Here is a 17,552-nt window from a genome sequence, read left to right on the forward strand (position 1 = left end):
CACACACACACACACACACACACACACACACAAATGGACTCATTGAATTCTGAAATATCCTGTGTCTTTTGTAACAAACTGCATGTAGTGACTGTTGTTCATTCTCTCAGTGACACATCATGTTTCTTTTCATTAGTAATACAGTGAAGCTGCAGAATATCTTGCCTAATAACCCAAATATTTTGTGATGTAGCAATATGTCATAAACAGTCACCCTACACCAAATGGATTATTAGTACAGCTTAGAAAGATGATATTTAAAAAAAAGAGAGTTTTTCTGCTGAAAAAGCACACAGCAGTGGTGTATCTCTAAAATAAAGAGTAATAAGAGTCTCTCTTTTATATCACACCCAAAAGGTTAGATATGTATGAGATGTAGAATCATATGCTCCCCAAAGATCTTTGCATGACTAGAGAAAGTATTTGTTTACTTGTTTTTGTCCAGTTCCCTCTGTCCCTGCACTGTCATAATAAAATGTCAATAGGGAATATTGCTGTTTATGACAGCATTTGTGACATCACAAATAGTTGGTGTGTAAGGCAGGGTACATCAATGTATTACTAATGAAAAAAACATGATATGTTAATGAGAGAGTGAACCAATGTCACTCCATGCAGTATGTTGCAAAAGACACAGGATATGTCAGAAATCAAGGAGTCAAGGAAGGTTAAACCACCCCCCCCCCCCCCCCCCCCCTTTATGCGTGCGTGCGTGCGTGTGTGTGTGTGTGCATGAGTGCGTGTTTGTGCTTGTGTGTATGCGTGGGCACATGCGTGTGCACGTGAGTGTGTGTGTGTTTGTGCGTATGTGTGCGTGTGCATATGTGTGTACACGTGTGTGTGATTGTGTGTGTGTGCGTGTGTGCATGCATATCACTTGAAAATATGTGCTTAACTATTCCACACCATGATTACTATACAAGTTTTAAAACATCTTCATTACATATTTTTATGGATAGTCTATGACACACTTTTGTCATAACCACTCAGATATATCTGTTATCTTCAGAACTGACAAGCATTGTTATCTTCAGTCACCTTTATGTTGAAATAATTTCTGCTGTCTTGGTCTGGATTTTCTTTGCTGTCTCAGCAGAGATGAACACGTGAAAACCAACACAGCAAATAACCACCTGTGACACAATAATGAAAACATTCTCATTTCATTTCCTGTATATGTGTCCTGACCTCCTGTCAACTCTATCAATAGGAAAAAACTTTAAATGTCAAAATACTCCCCATGAGAGCTTGTAAATTAACTGGTTCAAGTAACAGAGGGCAATCAACACATATTTAACAAGGAGACTTATCAAAACTATTAGAATCGTTATACAATGATATTTCTTTGTTTCTAATATTTTTGTCTCTGACATGTTCTAAAGGCAAATGACTGAAATTTTATTAAAACAATGCACCATGAGTTTTGTATGGTTTTGTGCACATATAATATCTTGTGATAAATTTAACGAAGGTTAAATTGTCTCGTTGTTTTTAGGATGGAATTTGTTTTCAGAATGGATTCAGAGTAGAGACTTGGGGCACTGATTAGGAAGGAGAGTGCCCTTTATTGTGCCCTTGAAATAATAAAGCACAGTCTCGAAAAGGTATAACATGCACACAAAATGACTTAAAATGAGATCTCAAAGTGTGCATTTCGTACTCATGTTTTGCTGACTCCAGTTCAGCAAGAATGATACGCACATCCTCCTCTCTCACGTGAATACCTTGCTCTGTGAATTCAGTAGGATATACATCCAATCCCTGAAATCCAGGGCCTTGGAGTTCGTTCAAAATGAAGGCAATAACATAACCTAAATCATGATATTCACAATGGCGAAGACTGTTCCCACTCTGCATTTTTTTCACTGTTCTTAAACTTATAACTATGCCATGGTGGCTAGAGTTGGCAACATTTGGTTGTAGGTCATCCCTAAACCAAAATATTAGATCTGCTGTGGTATTAGTGTTAGATGCACAGATCGATAAGAAAGTGATACAGGCCTATATAGTGTACATTTTGTACTAAAACGTAAGACAATATCGTGCACACAATGTACCATATCGTACCCATGAAGTCAGGAAAACAATTTGCTTGTCCCCTCCCAGGCTCCGTACATATCCATCTGGTTTACTTGTTTACAGTAAATGCATTGTCTGCATGTTTATTTTGTTACTTTTCAGTGCACCATATTGAGTATGCCACTTAGTACTAGGGCTGTACTGAAAAATTAGAAGCTTTGTTCACTGAATTGGCGTTCGAATGTGCCATCAAGAATTCTATTATTATGGCTGTTCAGCTGTAGTTTTAAGGTTATTGCTACTGTAATACAATAAGTTTAAATGTTCAAGTGGCCTACTTTTTGGTATCATTTAACAATGACAATTTTGAATTTCAGTAATGGAAGGCTGGTTCTCTGTCATGGACAAACAACAACAACAATAAAAAGTCCAAAAATCCCAGGTTTGGAAACATTTTAAGATTACTGATGATGATTATAACAAACAAACAATCAAAGATAGCGTGCCAGATATGTAAGATAAAACTCGCGTCCCATCACACGTTAAATTCTGGGAAGCCATCTGAAAAGTGTACGTTTATTTCTGAATTCGTGAAATGTCTTTCTTAGTAAATTAAGGTCTCGTTAGTTATGTTTAAGTTAGTTTTGCCTAGTGTGACTTGCAGTTTCTCATATTCATTATCCCTCTACTCATATTTTTGAGTAGAATGTAGAGTATCCTGAAGCAACAGGCCAAGACGATGACATCATGTTACAGACATTCAAAGCTTCGCTGAAAAAACACTGGCTAAAATTCAATTGGCAAAAATTGCATTCAATATGACCCTATTTAGTACTGTATCACATGAATATTAAAGTGAAATTAACACCAGACCACTCTTGTGAGTTTGCTACCTTTTCAAATTAAAAACAAATATAACAAATATACCCTTTGAAGGCAGAAATGAGATTTTATGTGTGTGTGTGTGTATATATATATATATATATATATATATATATATTTTCCCCTCTTGCTTTTTCTTCTTCCAACTCTTAGATACTGTTTACCATAGGTTTGGTTAATAAAACACATCACAGCCATAATTTTCCCTCTCTTTAGGGTGAACTCACACACTGTTTTCTCACTAAGAGACACAATAATTAACAAATGCAAGTTATGAGCCAAAGTTTTATTGAAATAGCGGAAGCGTATGCGGCATTTGGTATATCTGGAGGTTGGACTTTATAGAAAAAAAAAACATCTTCTGTTTGAGAGGGGTGTTTTTCCTTCAGTTCCTGCATCAGCTTAGGTTTGAGGACAGCCATTAGTGGCATGGCTGTCAATGCACAGCCTTCTCTTTCCTTAACTTCTCTCACCAGCTGAACACGCTTTCCTTCTTCTATGGCTCCATAATAAGGAAAGCAAGCTGTGAACAGAAGTTTTACTGAGAGAGTTTCAGATGGCACGAGCATGTAATTGAGGTTCGTTCTGATTAAATGTCAATTCATCTGTTATTAAATTAATTCATGTAATAAACATGATTCTCTGAATACCTACCAGGTTGTTGCCCAGTAGGTATTCTTCAGTCCTTTCTCTCTTTTCTTCATTTTTTGTCCTCTCTCTGTCTGTTTCATTTGGGAGGTTTTTCCTGTTTCTCTTGGTCAGTTTTTTAAAAAAATCCTCCTCAGTGTATTAATGATGTGTTGGAGCAGAGTTGTCTTTTTCTCTTTTCCCTTTCTTTTCTTTTCCTTTTCTGTTTTTTGCGCTTGCTCTCTCCCTTTCTCCTTTTTCATTTTCTCCTTTTCTGCCTTTTTAGCCCTTTTCTTGTGGGCTTTTTCCTCCTCCTTCTGGAGCTTTTTCAGTTCTTTCTCCTTCTTTTTCTCCAACTTCTGTCTTTTTTTCATCTCTTTCTTGTTCAAATTCTCTTCCATTTGAGCGAGGTGCTTTTCTTTGAGTTCCTCCGTCAGCTTAATTTTGATGACAGCCATCATTGGCATAGCTGCCAAAATGCTGCCTTCTCTTTCCCTCATTTCTCTGATCAGTTCCACACGCTTCTCTTCCTGCGTGGCTCTCTCCATCTTTTCTTTCTGCAGCTCCTGGACAGTCTGTTTCAGGAGATCCTGGACTCTGACGTTTTCCTCCTTCTCTTTTGCCAACTCTGCCAAAGCCTGCTCCTTCTCTCTCTTAACCTCCTCTCCCTTTTTCTCCAGAACATCAAACTCTTCTGCAAACGTGTTGATCAGGTTCGCCTCCACCATGCTCTGGTCGTCACGGTCCTTCAGTCGAGCTTTTTGTAACTGTTCCATCTCCTTCTTTCTGTCCAGCATTTCTTTTTCCATTTCTTCCCTCTCTCTCTTTCGCTCTTCTTCCATGTTCTGTTTGTACTCTAGCAGCATCTTCAGTGTCTCATCCTGATCTCTCCACTCTGCCTCATCGTCATCCTCAGATAACTCACTTGGGTCTTCATCTGGGGTTATCTGACTGGTCCTCAACTCTTCCATGTCCTTGTCCAGCTCAGCCCTCCAGCGCTGAAATTCCAAAAGAGAAAGCTGCTGTTCCTCGATCTTTGAACGCAGCATTTCAATCGTCAGCTTGTAGCCTTTTTCTGCTTCCTTTTTCTCATTGTCCTCAACCTCAAGAGCTTTTTTTAGTGCCACAATCATTTGCTCTTGTTGGTCTAGCTGAACTGCTTCCACTGTCTCAAACTTTTGTTTGTCCTCTCTCTCGTTCTGCAGTGCAGCTGCCATTCTGTCGTACTCCTCTCCGGCAACCTGACTGCCTTTTATGTCTTTCTTATCCATATCCATCTCTGCTTGAGGAAAGAGAACTGAAAATACTGAGACATGGGTTTAGAATCAAGACGTGTAACTTACTCAGTGCTCCACAGTAGGCTACACTGAACTGGGGATCAAACGTTTTAAACGTTTGTGAAACGTCAGTTTTTACGGGTCAATTTTCACTTCTCTCTGAACGGGGGCTTATCAGACATCGAACCTATGAACCTAATCAACGTTTATCACTATTACGCCCTTTCTCTCTGCATTTCAAATAAGTTGAACGTCAGTTTACACATTACGAAAGACTATGCACGGCGACTGATCAGTGACTCGCTTATTCATTTATATTGTCGCAAATATTCACACAGGTATTTGGTCGGTGCGATCCTTTACGAATATTTGCAGTCATGTTTGCAAATCCTCCGGTAAACAGGGTGCTGACTACATTGCAAGCTGGTTTCAAATGTAGTAATCTGTTGTAGATATTATGCTATGTTACGTTAAGCGCACCGCAAGCATGATGTTGCCCTGTGATCAGGATTTGCCGATGACTGGCCAAGAGGACCCACACGAGGGTAGCAGCTCGGTTAAGCTTGCCCCCTTTGAAACACGTCCTAATGAATAACTACCATGAGTCTTAGGATCCGTAGATCTCCGCAGTGACAGCCGGTTTGCGGTTAAAAGTACAATAATAAATCTAAGCAAGATAAAGCCCCACATTACTGTCTAATCCCAACACTGTGCTGGACAAATATTTTTAAAAAAATCAAATTTACCTTCAGAAAAGTCCTTTTTAAGAGTTGTCTCTGAAATTGTTCAAGAGCTCCGATTCGCCGATTTCTTCCTTCGCTGATGCTTTACCAGAAAGGTACGTTTTTCGCTCCAACCGCTGTATTTATAGAGTCTCCCGCGAGTGTCATGGTCATTGTTTATGACGTCAGAAAGGTGTGGAATTCCAGGTCGTGATTTTAAACCCTTCTTTATAAATGTCGAGTTTGACGTTGCATGTATAAGTATATTATGATAAATTGTTATGTATTTGAAAGAGCTCTAAACTTGGTGCTGGAGTTTATTTATTCAACCACGACCTAAACCTAAAAAAGAAAAAACACCCTTAAAAATTTTGTCTTTTTAAAAATTCGTTTTTAAAAGCCAGTTATATACAAATCCTCCTAAAGCTCAAAACAGCTTGGCAGCAGCCCATTCAGCTTGGCAGCAGCAGCAGCTCATGTTCTTTTTAAGTATCTGTGGAATTACTGCCATTGAAATGTTAAGTGCATCCATTCAGGTTTTTGAATTTATAAGATATAATTATTTGCCCGTGCTCTCTCAATGCAGTGGTGATGATGACAGAGTTAGAAAGTTTCTTTTCATTTAGATGGCAAATTACTCAACATCTTTCTCTTTGTAAAGAGAAATGCTGACCAGATGAACTGTAAATGAAAACGCTTTAATTTCACACTGTAAATTTAAGCTTCTTGTTGTACAAGTAAACAGGATGTCTCTATTGCTTTAATTCTGCATGGAACATTGTTGGCCCTTTTAATATTAACTTGACCAATTGCTTTGTACGTGTTGGATAGCTGTTTTCCTTTTAAATCAGTCATTAGTCTCTCCAGTTTAGTGCATTGACTCTTAGCAAGAGTTTGATCTCATATGGAAAATTCTGTTCAGCTAAAGCTCACTGGTATAGAACTGCTCTCTTTCTTTCTCTCTCTCTCTCTTTCTCTCTCTCTCTCTCTCTCGCTCTGTCTTTCTCTCTCTCCAGACTTTAATTTAATTTTAATCTCTCTCTCTCTCTCTCTCTCTCTCTCTCTCTCTCTCTCCAGACTTGCTGGTTTTTATCTCACTGAACAGTCCTGTGAAGCCGTAGCCTCAGTTCTACAGTCAGTAAACTGTCCCCTGAGGGAGCTGGACCTGAGTAACAATGACCTTCAAGATTCAGGAGTAAAGTTGCTCTGTGTGGGACTGAAGAGTCCACAGTGTAAACTGGAGATACTGAGGTCAGTATTAGTCAGTTATTGAAAATACAGTATTATAGTAAATTTTGAGTCATTTCTCTACACTGTCTTCTTTACACTTTCTTTACACTTACCTGTGTTGCAGATATATAACTGAATTATCTTAACTAATCTTATCAGTTACCTTTAGAATGACTATATTCATATTAAAATGAGACCAGGTTTATGTATAGTATTGGTGTGTACGAGGCATAGGGATCATAAAAGTAGACAAATTTCCCCAATATCTTTACAGCTAATGTTAATAACTGGTCTGTGAGTTTAGTTAATGTAATAATTTGGCAGAATCAACATTTCTGGTAAAACAGAGTGGAACCTTTACAATGAATCACACCTTATTCTTCCTCATGAGGAAGTGGCATAATTAAAGAGACAAAATGCTCTCTTTGCCATTCTAATACTTTAACAAAACAGATGAGGAGTTGATATGAGGAGCTGATATTCTCTGTCTCTGTCTGTCTCTCTCCCTCTTTCTATGTAGGTTGTCTGGCTGTTTAGTGACAGAGGAAGGCTGTTCTTCTCTGGCTTCAGCTCTGAGTTCAAACCCCTCACACCTGAGAGAGCTGGATCTGAGTTACAATCACCCAGGAGACTCAGGAGTTAAGCTGATCTCTACACAGATGGGCCAACACTGTCGGCTTAAGTCAGTACAGTGTGTGTGTGTGTGTGTGTGTGTTTTGTCTGGATGAGACTACACAATATTTTTGTCTTTCATGATGGTCACCATGTCAGATTAGGCAATCATACTGCCATAAGTTCTTGCCGTGGCTTGGTCAGGCAACACTACAAGTATGACCCCCCCCCCCCCCAATCATCGTAAACTGCCTTTCAAGACCTTGCTCAAGTTAATAGGTTGTCATCCTGACTGTCATTCATCCTATTGGTCAACATCAAGGGACACATTGTAAGGGATGTCAGACTTTGGAAGTTTGTCCGCAACAAAATAATCATGTAAAAATCGGGCTGAGATCGTGTAGCCTGAACCTGGCATTACAGTATGTAAATCAGTATGGTGTGTGTTTTTATGTATGTGACTCATCCACTGTCTGTTGTGTGTTTTTTGTAGTGTGGACCATGGAGGAGAATTCAGGATCAAACCAGGATTAAGAAAATGTGAGTACACATATGTGTGCGTGCACACACACATATATATAATGTGGTGCTGATGAGCCAAAACCTTAAGTATTTCGTTGTTTGTGAAACCTATACTATAATTATAAGTATAATTTAATAAGATGCTCCACGTAGGAGGTTAGCCTACGTTAGCTCTGGCAGTGTGGTTACTGGCTAGTTCACCTACATGCTGTGTGTCACACGGTTGTGCCATCCAATTAGGGCAGGTGGTGGTGGGGTTCACAATGTTCACACAGGCATTTATTAGTTTAGAGTTGCTTTACTAGTTTGAGTGTGGATTAGGAACTGAATTTTGGTTTTAAAATTTTCTTTTCAATGATGATTATGGTTTTACATGTTTATTGCTGGGTTTATGAAAACCATAAAGTAATATTACATTTAAGTGTTCAAAATTATTATAATAGTTTATTGAAGAACACTTATATTAACACTTTAATATCCTAAAATTAGAAGTTTAATAAAAACAAAAACAGGACTGTTACGCCTGTTTCCACTTTCATTCGAATACAAATACAAATAATCATGCTGCCTCAGCAAATGCAGATACAGATACAAATACTGGGCTTTCTGCACATCCCTAATATATGTGTATATATATATATATATATATATATATATATATATATATATATATATATATATATGTGTGTGTGTGTGTGTGTGTGTGTGTATTATCTATGAACAAAAGAAAGACAGACAGTAAATGAACAAAATTAGCATGAACATCAAAACCCCATTTACACACACCACAAACATCACACAAGGACAAACTGAACATCAAAACCCCATTTACACACACCACACACATCACACAAGGACAAACAGAACATCAAAACCCCATTTACACATACCACACACATCACACAAGGACCAACAGAACATCAAAACCCCATTTACACACACCACACACATCACACAAGGACAAACTGAACATCAAAACCCCATTTACACACACCACACACATCACACAAGGACAAACAGAACATCAAAACCCCATTTACACACACCACACACATCACACAAGGACAAACAGAACATCAAAACCCCATTTACACACACCACACACATCACACAAGGACAAATTGAACATCAAAACCCCATTTACACACACCACACACATCACACAAGGACAAACTGAACATCAAAACCCCATTTACACACACCACACACATCACACAAGGACAAACTGAACATCAAAACCCCATTTACACACACCACACACATCACACAAGGACAAACAGAACATCAGAACCCCATTTACACACACCACACACATCACACAAGGACAAACTGAACATCAAAACCCCATTTACACACAACACACACATCACACAAGGACAAACTGAACATCAAAACCCCATTTACACACACCACACACATCACACAAGGACAAACTGAACATCAAAACCCCATTTACACACACCACAAACATCACACAAGGACAAACTGAACATCAAAACCCCATTTACACACACCACACACATCACACAAGGACAAACTGAACATCAAAACCCCATTTACATACACCACACACATCACACAAGGACAAACAGAACATCAAAACCCCATTTACACACACCACACACATCACACAAGGCCAAACTGAACATCAAATTCCCATTTACACACACCACAATCATCACACAAGGACAAACAGAACATCAAAACCCCATTTACACACACCACACACATCACACAAGGCCAAACTGAACATCAAATTCCCATTTACACACACCACAATCATCACACAAGGACAAACTGAACATCAAAACCCCATTTACACACATCACACACAGCAATAGCTGTCACCCTGGGGTGTTGTATTAAATACTGCATGGATAGAGTATTTTGATTGACACTGTATTCTAATCTCATTCCCATTTCATTTTCCTGTTTTCCTGCGGTCCCTTTCCAACACCCACTAACTCTCCACTTGGGATTCCATCACCTCAGGTAAGGACTTTTCTTCTTTCATTTTATAGTTTTCTATAGTCATTGGTTTGTTCTCTCCTCATTCCCAGGGGCCATCACTGTACTTAGTGCATTTAGTATAAAACACACAGACAGAATTGAGAATGTGTGACATGTGATCTCCTCTAATTTCTCTTCTTCTCTGTAGATGCCTGTGATCTCACACTGGACCCAAATACAGCAAACACAGAACTCTCTCTGTCGGAGGGGAACAGAAAGGTGACACATGTGAGAGGGAAACAGTCGTATCCTGATCATCCAGAGAGATTTGATGACTATCCTCAGGTCATGTGTAGAGAGAGTATGACTGGACGCTGTTATTGGGAGGCTGAGAGGAGTGGATTAGGTGCTGATATATCAGTCACATATAAAGGAATCAGGAGGAAGGGAGAAAGCGGTGACAGTAGGTTTGGAAACAATGAAATGTCCTGGAGTCTGTGGTGCTTCGATAACAAATACACTGCCTGTCACAATAAACAGTTCACTGACATACCTGCCCCCCCCTCACACACACACAGAGTAGGAGTGTATCTGGACTGGTCGTCTGGAACTGTGTCTTTCTACAACGTCTCCTCTGACACACACACTCTCACACACTTACAAACATTTCACTGCACATTCAATGAACCCCTCTATGCAGGATTTCATGTTTATAAAAAATCCTCAGTGTCTCTGTATCAGATATAAGACACACATACACACACACACACACAGATGAATGTGTTTAAGATCCAGAGTTTTCTTTATGTATCAGAAATAATAACGATAAAAAAGTCATTCACCATGTTTTGTGTATTTTTTAAAAATCAAAACTATTCTTTATTTAGATTGTTTTTTAATTAATTTGCTCTATGAACACTGTTCTAAACAAACATGTAAACATGAATATCCACCTGAAAAACAAATAACAACTAATTGCAAAAGGATTAAAGTTGATGATTATTCCTGAACAAACACACACACTCACTTTCTGTCCCTGTCTTAAACGCACACACACACACTCCCTCCCTCTAAAACTTTCGTGTGCACACTGTTGGACAGTTGCATTTTGATGCTGAAAATAATAAACAGGTGCAACAATGGTATTTGGTCTCAGTCTTTATTGAAGTTCAAATAACGATGCAGTGGAAACAGGAGCAGAGACAAGAGGAGACTCTCCTCCAAACTGTGCACATGATATTACTGACCAAAGAAAACAGTTTCTTCAGCTAAGATATACCCAAGCCACACAGGGCCTTTGGCCTTGCGTGTCTTAGATAACGAATAACTTTGACCCAAATCTGAGAAAAATTGAGTAGTCACTGGTTTTACTGCTGGACTGTGGTGGGTGCTGCTATATCAGTGACATATAAAGGAATCAGGAGGAAGGGAGAAAGCGGTGACAGTAGGTTTGGAAACAATGAAATGTCCTGGAGTCTGTGGTGCTTCGATAACAAATACACTGCCTGTCACAATAAACAGTTCACTGACATACCTGCCCCCCCCTCACACACACACAGAGTAGGAGTGTATCTGGACTGGTCGTCTGGAACTGTGTCTTTCTACAACGTCTCCTCTGACACACACACTCTCACACACTTACAAACATTTCACTGCACATTCAATGAACCCCTCTATGCAGGATTTCATGTTTATAAAAAATCCTCAGTGTCTCTGTATCAGATATAAGACACACATACACACACACACACACAGATGAATGTGTTTAAGATCCAGAGTTTTCTTTATGTATCAGAAATAATAACGATAAAAAAGTCATTCACCATGTTTTGTGTATTTTTTAAAAATCAAAACTATTCTTTATTTAGATTGTTTTTTAATTAATTTGCTCTATGAACACTGTTCTAAACAAACATGTAAACATGAATATCCACCTGAAAAACAAATAACAACTAATTGCAAAAGGATTAAAGTTGATGATTATTCCTGAACAAACACACACACTCACTTTCTGTCCCTGTCTTAAACGCACACACACACACTCCCTCCCTCTAAAACTTTCGTGTGCACACTGTTGGACAGTTGCATTTTGATGCTGAAAATAATAAACAGGTGCAACAATGGTATTTGGTCTCAGTCTTTATTGAAGTTCAAATAACGATGCAGTGGAAACAGGAGCAGAGACAAGAGGAGACTCTCCTCCAAACTGTGCACATGATATTACTGACCAAAGAAAACAGTTTCTTCAGCTAAGATATACCCAAGCCACACAGGGCCTTTGGCCTTGCGTGTCTTAGATAACGAATAACTTTGACCCAAATCTGAGAAAAATTGAGTAGTCACTGGTTTTACTGCTGGACTGTGGTGGGTGCTGCTATATCAGTGACATATAAAGGAATCAGGAGGAAGGGAGAAAGCGGTGACAGTAGGTTTGGAAACAATGAAATGTCCTGGAGTCTGTGGTGCTTCGATAACAAATACACTGCCTGTCACAATAAACAGTTCACTGACATACCTGCCCCCCCCTCACACACACACAGAGTAGGAGTGTATCTGGACTGGTCGTCTGGAACTGTGTCCTTCTACAATATCTCCTCTGACACACACACACTCACACATACACACATTTCACTGCACATTCACTGAACCCCTCTATGCAGAGTTTGGGTTTGGACATGAGGATTCTTTTTTGTTTATGGCCCCTCAGTGTCTCTGTGTTAGATAAAATAAATAAAGACACATGCACATACACAAAACTCTTATACTTTTTGTATTTATTATAATTTTATTTTAATTATAAATTACATACTCATACACACTCTCTCTCACACACACAAACACACATAGACACACACATTTTCACACAGTTTAATTTATGTATCAGAAATCTGTGACTGTAATAATAAACAAGTATTGATTAATTCACAAAGTTTTGTAGAGATTTTTTTCCATTTAGTTACATATTCATATTCATTTGTTTTTATTTTGTGATAAACACAGTATAAACATGCACATGTCAGAGAGAAAACATAAATAAAATATAATTAAATATAAAAACTATTGAAAGTGATGCTGATGCTGAACATACACAAACACAGTTCCTTTCTTTCTGTCTCTGTCTTTTTCTCTCTCTCTCTCTTTCACACACACTCTCTCTCATATACACACCTTCTCCACACACACTCTCTCTCTCTCTCTCTCTCTCTCTCTCTCTCACTTATTAACACACACACACTCTCTCTCTCTCCCTCACACACATCTCACACACATACACCATTTCTCTCTCTCTCTCTCTCTCTCTCTCTCTTTCTCTCTCACACATGGATTTCACACATGCACTGTTTCCGTCTCTCTCTCACGCACTCACACACACATGCACTCTCTCCCTGTCTCTCTGTCTCTTTCTCTCTCTCAATTCATTTCAGTTCAATTCAATTCAATTTAATTCAATTCAGTTCAATTCAAAGTGCTTCATTGGCGTGATAAATGAGACTTTTGTATTGCCAAAGCAGTCATACAAAGGATAAGGAATACAAGGAACAAGAAATCTAAATGTCCACAAGTAGGCTTACATAGATTTAAACTTACATAAAATAAACATAGATACTACAGAACAAATATGAATAGAAACATTAAATGCATTATATGTATAGAAACATTAAACATATGAATATTTAGGGTAAGCTAGTGTCCCTCAGTGTCCCTAAGGCTATGACATAGTGAAATATATTTTACTGCCTGAGAGGATAGCCATTGTTCATTTTTGTCATTTGTGTTTTAAATGTACAGATGTATCTTAGTTCTCACAGTGAGGAAGAAAGTGCTCCTCTGTCTCGACCTTCCCTCTCTGGCCGTGACCACATGTTCTGTTCTCTTTTGGCAGCTAGGTTTTCTGTGTCTACCCATTTCCACTGCAAGGTTGTGGTCACTGAGTCTGTACTTGGTCAGGATTTGCCTCTGCTTCATATCTCTGACAGAGAGGAGATACTCTGCCAATTTACACTCTCTTGTTAGGGTCAGATAGAAGTTCATTCTACTTTGACTAGTGGTTTGGTGTCTCCAATGTTCCTATTAGTCTTTTGCTTCTTTGATGATTTTATCGAAACAAATCTGTGGTTATGAAGCAGCACTGGTCTGAGTGTGTTGTGTACTGGTTTTTGTTACTGGGTTAGTGAATTGGTGGTTATGAAGCAGTATTGGTCTGGGTGTTTTGTGTACTGGTTTTTGTTACTGGGTTAGTGAATTGATGGTTATGAAGCAGTACTGGTCTGAGCGTGTTGTGTACTGTTTTTGTCACTGGATTAGTGAACTGACAGTTATTAAGCAGTACTGGTCTATGTTGTGTATTAATCTTTGTTACAGGGTTAGTGAACTTGTGGTTATGAAGCAGTACCGGCCCAAGCATGTTGTGCACTGGTTTTTAGGTACCACTTTACAATAAGACTACCCTTATAAAGGGTTTGTGAATGGTTTATAATTAGTATATTAATTAGGTTGTAAACACTTTATAAATTAATAAACTGTTATAAACGTTAGATAAAAAGCGCAACAGTCACCTGTTGCTTACCAAATAGTGATCCCACATTTATCTGTACTGTCAAGCCTCCGATCTCATTGGTTACTTAGCTTACTTTATCTTCTCCGTCAGCCAGCATTTATACCTGTCAGCCCCATCAGATATTTGTTAATAGGTTACTAGCATTTAACCACCATTAGCATATCTTAATAGTCAAAAACTTTCATTTGGCATATCAAATTATTGCATAATAAATTCTCATATCAAATTACCAGATTCATATGCTAAGGCTTTGGCAATATTGTTTACTGTGCTGCCCTCCTAATGGTGTTTTGTAACCAAAATTAGACAGCCAGCCAAACTGCCTCAATAAACAACATGAGAGTCAGGACGTAGCTTCCTAGCTCCAAGTTTAATGTGGACTCTTGCAGAACATGTTGTCAAGGTAAGAGAGAGTAAAACTGAAACGATAGAAATATGCATCGAATTACATAGATACAGATAATAAATGTATAGCCATACGTTCATCAAACACTATATATAAAGCTAAAACAGAACGAACTGTGCTCGAAGTATTGTAAATGTGAATGATATACTACAGAGGCACAACGTAACATGTCTTATAGTATGGCACCTAACGGCCGATATCTAATTTTAATCAAACATAAGCGTATAAACGTCCCATCGACAATCAAGATTCGTCGACCAAAAGGTAACTTTGCAAACAATAAAGATTACTCACAGGCAATGCTTACGATGGGGCAAAAGGAAAAATTACAACGGACGTTATAATGTTACATTGATTTGCTTAGGTCTCCCTAGCAACCGAAGCGTGTAGTCCACTTCCTGTTTACCGTTCGAACTGCGGCAATACCGCATTTGACAACTAAACAACTAAAACATTATATCAACTGCGGGCAGAATACTCCCCGCCTGGCGTCTGTGATGCCACTATTAAATATTTACACTATCTTGCACATTAATTTGACCTTTGGTCGTCTTTAGCCAAAAGAAGGATGACCTCTGAGACAGGTCTCAGAAATGTCCTTGGACTTCCCTGGGCTGTGGTCCTTACTTCGACCTTGCGCACCTTTCCATCCTGGTTTGGAAAGGTAGATGTTACCAGTGCCATAGGCCACTCGTTCCTTGCAACTTGGCTATCTTTCAACAGCACTATATCGCCTTCCTGTAGGTTGGGGTGATCTTCGACCCACTTGCGGCGGCTCTGCAGTGTCGGGAGGTACTCGTGTCTCCATCGGGTCCAGAACGTGTTGGCAAGGGCTTGCACCTGTCGCCATTGACTTCGGTGGAGGTCCTTGTCAGAGAAATCTCCAGGTGGAAGGGGAACACCAACCTTTTGTGTAAGCAGCATTGCAGGTGTCAAGATAAAGGGGGCGCTTGAATCAGTAGAGACTGGAACAAGGGGTCTGGCGTTGATGATGGCAGAAACTTCGGACATGAGTGTGCACAGGACTTCGTGGGAGAGGCAAATATGTTTATGTAGCAGCATGGAGTCAAGTATTCGGCGAGCTACTCCAATCATTCGCTCCCAGGAACCTCCCATGTGCGAAGAATGAGGGGGGTTGAACTCCCAGGAGCAGCCCTGCTCACTTAGGTATCTCTGGATACCGGATCCTTGTTGCTGGTTGGTCAGTCCAAGCTCATTGCTGGCGCCAACAAAGTTTGTTTCGCCCAACGCTTGCTCTCAGCATGCCCGCCTCTTGTGCGCATTGCAGTGATCTTCCAAGGCCCAAAGACATCCAGTCCCACGTAGGTGAATGGAGGGGATGTGCTGAGGCGCTCAGGTGGCAAGTCTGCCATGGTTTGCACCTCCGTCTTGCCGCGGAGCTTTCGACAGGTGATGCACTTGTGTACAACTGAGCTGACAAGCCTTTTGCATCCGATGATCCACAGGCCAGAAGATCTGATGGCCCCTTCGGTGAAATGGCAGCCTTGATGTTTCACCAGCTTGTGGTGGTGGCATACTAGCAGAGCAGAGACATGGCTGTGTTTAGGTAGAACCAGGGGGAATTTTTCAGCATGTTCCAGTGGTGCATGTTTGAGTCTGCCTCCAATTCTCATGAGGCCTTTTTCGAGCACAGGACTGAGTTTGAAGAGTGGGCTGCTCTTGGGTAGGGTTTTGCAATCGGTAAGGGCAGTGAATTCCATTGGGAAGGCTTCTTTCTGTACTGCATTTATGATGACATCCTTAGCTTGAGAAAATTCATCAGGAGTACAGGGTTGTTTGCACTGATGCCACCCTTTACATCCTTTGCCACATTCTGTAGACTTGTAAGATCGGGCTATACGGATTAGGAGGGCAACAGCTCTCAACAGTGAGTCCCATGTAGAGAAGCGCTTGAACCGGTCGGTGGTGAGGTTTTGCCTTTGAAATTGTGTGTGGAAGCTTGATACCTCAGGCCGCACTTCAACGTCGAATTCGGGACCGATGAGCTCAAAGGACTCGGGTTTCTCTTGCAGGCCCTCATACGGTCTATGAAGGAAAGCTGGTCCGCTGAACCATGTCGTCCTTGCAAGGTGTGATGCAGGGACAGCCCTGGACGCATGATCAGCTGGATTGTGCTCTGTTGGTACGTAGAACCACTGCTCTGGCTTGGTTGACTGACGTATCCGCTGGACCCTATTGTGCACATACACATAGAAGCACTTTACCTCATTATGTATGTATCCAAGGACTACTTTGCTATCGCAGTAAAACTTTACTGCATCCATCTTGAGTTCAATCTCATCAAGGATGAGTTCTGCCATTTCTACTGCTAGGACTGCAGCACAAAGTTCGAGCCTAGGGATGGTAGGCTCAGACTGAGGAGCTAGCTTGGCTTTCCCTAGGATGAAACCGACATTGCTGTTTCTATCTTTGTCGATGGCCCTGAGGTAAGCCACTGCACCAATAGCCTTGGTGGAGGCATCAGAAAACACGCACAGTTCTGTGCGTCTTGCCTTGGAGAGGGAATCTGGTGTGTAGGTACGTGGGATATGCAGCTGCTTCAACTCCTGGAGTGAGTCTCGCCAGACTACCCAATCACGCTGTTTCTCCTCCGGGAGTGGAGCATCCCAATCAGATGTGTCGCTGGTGAGTTCCCGCAGTAGAGCTCTTCCTTGTACAGTGACTGGAGAGACCAGAACAAAGGGGTCGAAAACATTGTTTACGGTGGACAGGACCCCGCGCCGCGT

At 40.2% G+C, this 17,552-nt stretch overlaps 1 pseudogene; it reads left to right on the plus strand.

The window, feature by feature from the left end:
• Positions 1-10,570, plus strand: part of LOC115821465 (NACHT, LRR and PYD domains-containing protein 12-like) — a 67,756-nt pseudogene extending 57,186 nt beyond the window's left edge.
• The last annotated feature ends 6,982 nt before the right edge of the window (positions 10,571-17,552 follow it).

Source organism: Chanos chanos, chromosome 9 (assembly GCF_902362185.1).
Source record: "Chanos chanos chromosome 9, fChaCha1.1, whole genome shotgun sequence".
Taxonomy (NCBI): Eukaryota; Metazoa; Chordata; class Actinopteri; order Gonorynchiformes; family Chanidae; genus Chanos; species Chanos chanos.